At 43.2% G+C, this 3,852-nt stretch overlaps 1 long non-coding RNA gene across 1 annotated transcript; it reads right to left on the reverse strand.

Annotated features, from left to right (window-relative positions):
* Positions 1-891: 891 nt before the first annotated feature.
* Positions 892-3,295, reverse strand: LOC143274130 (uncharacterized). The gene is made up of 3 exons (XR_013052560.1): positions 2,945-3,295; positions 2,689-2,823; positions 892-2,272 (listed from the first exon to the last, which is right to left on the reverse strand). It is a non-coding gene; the product is annotated as an uncharacterized LOC143274130 (long non-coding RNA).
* Between the last annotated feature and the right edge of the window lie 557 nt (positions 3,296-3,852).

Here is a 3,852-nt window from a genome sequence, read left to right on the forward strand (position 1 = left end):
CCAGACCTAGAAAACATATATATGTGACTTGCCTCCCCAGTTACCTGTGTCCAGAGAGATTCTATCCAGAACATACGATGAGGCAGGAAGCTGAAGGCCTGTGGACCATTTCATCATGCACAGAGCCTCTATGTGGCTGGCTAAGGCTGCACTTCTGAGTCATGAAGGACAAATTGCCTGAAAGCACTTGGCCTAACCACCACAAAATCCTGTCTTCTGCAGTCTCGAGTCTCTCTCTCTCTTAGAATTTGCGTCTTCACCTTCAATGTTTTTAGGGTTCTAGTCTATGTATCATAAAAAGAATTTTGATCAAACATTGGGAATATCATGATTTTTCCTGGGTCATTATAAAGGATTATAAGGTGCCTCCACACTTTTATTTCAGCTGTAGCAGAAATAAAAATCTTTTTTTTTCTTTCTGAAAGCAAACAGGAGTGTGTGAAAGACCTTTAAATGTGTACTTTCATTTCTAGGAATTAGTTCTAAGGAAATAATTGGACCAGGTCTCACAGACACTCACTACAGTCTTATTAATAATAGAAAAGAATGTAAACAACTTAAATGCATGAATAAAAGCTACTTTGATTAAATGAGCCATGGGAAACATAGTCACTGAAATTACACATCTAATAAAAATGATACTATAGACATGAGAAAATGTGCATGGTAACAGTGGCAAATTGTAAAGTGTAACCTGTGAAGCACTGTATAGAAAATGGTATTATCTTTCTAAGACTGTGGCTGTGTGCATATCATCTCTAGAGGGGACGAGAACACATACCCAAAATTTAACAATGTTTGTCTGTATGTAATGAGTACTCGGGAGCTTTGGGGGTTCCTTTTTTCTTTATACATCCTTTATTTATCTTTCCAGCATCTGAGTTTCCCACATTAAGCATACAAAAGAGCCTCAAGAAAATTATAGAATGAATAAAATAATCACTAGTGAGTTGATTTTGGGTATCTTGAGTGGTCATGACAAATATTTGGGAGTAGAATGTCCTCATTGTTCCTGGAATCTGTTCTCCTATAATAAGCATGGAAAGATAGTTGTATGTACGACAATAATTTTTTAATTTGCATAAGCATGTGCAGACAGGCCACTATACATGTCTTTGGAACATGATACACACAATCAGGCATCCCATATTTCCTTCCATCCCCCACTAGAACAGCAAAGGTTGTTTTTTTCTTTTTTCCTCTATAACATCTCCCAGCAGCTGAACACAGGCACTGTTAATGAATATTAATTGACCTAACATCTTGTGGTGATGCAACTGTGCACATTTCCCTGTCTCATTTGGTTGCTAGGAAACCATGAGAGACAGCCATGGGGCCCTGGGACCCAGACCTTTTAAGTGCAGGGCAAGGTTAAACCATGAATCAGAAATAGTCTGCCTGATTAATTGTGTATGTGAGCAACTGTGTATGTATGCAGTCCTGTCAAATAAGCAAGGAATAAATAAATACCAATAGACAGTTTGGCAGAAGACAAGCAAGTGAGTGGAAATATGCGTAGACTCTCAGTTACTGGAACCACTCCCCAGAGAGTTCCTGAAATAACCCCCTCCTGGGCATCTGCTAGCATCAGGATCCCACCCTTTAAGATCCAAAGTGAAACCTCAAGATTGGTCCTGGAGGCAGCACCTGGGAAGGAGAACGAGGGGGGCGGTAATACTTGGATATAATTACCCTGAAATCCCAGGCATCATTTCCCATGCTGCTAAAGCTGAGATAAGATGCAAAAGGCTGATGGGCAAGCCTGGCCGACATGCCATTTGCCTTCCGCATCTGACTTTGGCTTCATCTTGCTTCTTCCCTTATTCTCGGCTGTTCAGAGAGCAGAGTTCCCATCTGTATCCATGCTGATTGCTGGACTGGCCACCTTGTCCCTTTCCACGCCAGCAAAGGGTGAGCTTCATTGCTGTGGCTTCTGGAAGTCAACTCTCACAGAGACCCCCCCTCACTCCCAGCACCCTCACGCTCTGCTTTCTTGCTTTCGTCGTCTCCCTTGAAGCTCCGACGTAGCACCATGTTTCCTAACTAAAGGGCTAAGTGCATGTCTTTGAGTCTCACGGGTGCATCTGGTTGGCAAGGTCCCTAAAGGGAAGGGTTGGGCTCCAGCAGCATCTTCAGCCTTGGTTGGGAAATGGAAGATGGAGTTCTCTAGAAAGTAGAAGAATGTGAGGCTGAGGTAGGTGGAGTTCTCTCTCTCTCTCTCTCTCTCTCTCTCTCTCTCTCCCCGGGCTTCACTTGTTTTCCCCTTGAGTGCCTGAAATCAAACACAACCTCAAGGACTTCTTTCATTCATTTGTATGTATTCCCATTCCTTTATTCACTCAACAAATGTTAATGGAGCATTTACTTACTCCGTGTCTAGAACTTTTGCTGGGCCATATGTGTGTGTGTGTGTGTGTGTGTGTGTGTGTGTGTGTGTGTGTGTGTGCGTGTCTATGTGTCTATGTGTCTATGTGTGTACGTGTCTGTGTCTGTGTGTGATTTATCCTTTGAAAAGTTTGCACATGTGTACAATGTATTTTGATGCTACCCATCCCCCCCCAGCACTTCCAACTCCCCCAGGACCTCGAAACATATCCCCCTCCCAACTTCTTCACCTCTTCCTTTTTCTTTTTCAAGAATTTATTCTTGGAGATTTTTATACACATATACAGAGAAATGTGATCATACCCAGTCCAATTTTCCCTCTTCAGCTCCCCTTGGGTCCCCTAACACATCCGCCTCTCATCTTCATGTACTCCTTCCCCGACTCCCATCATCAAATGGAGCATATTTCATCTTCTTGGATAGAGAAGAGATTGGGAACTGGAAGAGAAAGAAATTCTAGATTCTTCTGAAGAGGAAAAGGAAACATATTCAGGTGTTTTCTGTCTTCTCCATCCTTAGAATTTTAATGTCATCCAAGATTCAAAGGGAAACTCCATACCATTGGGTACATAGGCCATTTTCCTCAGAGACAGCTTCTGGTGGTTTCTTCAGAGGTGGATGCTGTAGGGCTGGAGCAGAGGTGATGAGAGCCGCAGAGAAATCAACTGTCTGTTTGCAGGAACAAAAAAGGCCGGAGTGAGAACAGAAATGAGAAAGAATAAACTAGAGGTCAGAGTTCAAAGGTCAGATACCAATAAAAGAAAACTAGAGAGACATAAAATGGACAACCGAGGACAGAGTGGTTTTTTCCCTCCTTCTGTTTATACTATGCCATTTCAAGTCAGTTTAGCAAATACCTAATGCAGTTGGTGTAAGGTAAAAGGGCCAGACAAAGAAACACACCCTGACCCTGAACCAGAGCCAATGAAAGAAACACACCCTGACCCTGAACCAGAGCCAGTGAATGAAACACACCCTGATCCTGAAACCAGAGCCAGTGAATGAAACACACCCTGACGCTGAAACCAGAGCCAATGAAAGAAACACACCCCGTCCCTGAAACCAGAGCCAATGAAAGAAACACACCCTGACCCTGAACCAGAGCCAGTGAATGAAACACACCCTGACCCTGAAACCAGAGCCAATGAAAGAAACATACCCTGACCCTGAAATCAGACCCAAAAGATTAAAAAGAACCAGTGAAAGAAATACACTTTGCCCTGAAACCAGGGCCAAAGAAGCATATTCTGTCCCTGACCAACTGAGCACAAAACCAAGCAATTCCTGAGCAGAAAAACCAACCAATCCCTGAGCATGAAATCTAGCCCATTTCTGAGCTTGTCAAGCTCAGGGAATCAAAATCTGACCAATTTTTACCCTGAAAATCTCCCTGGAAAAACTCCACCCCTAAGAAGCCCTGGATAAGTTGGCAGCTGTCCTTTTCACCCTGGCAGAGGCAGCCACCTT

This window comes from Peromyscus maniculatus, chromosome 7, assembly GCF_049852395.1.
Source record: "Peromyscus maniculatus bairdii isolate BWxNUB_F1_BW_parent chromosome 7, HU_Pman_BW_mat_3.1, whole genome shotgun sequence".
NCBI lineage: Eukaryota > Metazoa > Chordata > Mammalia > Rodentia > Cricetidae > Peromyscus > Peromyscus maniculatus.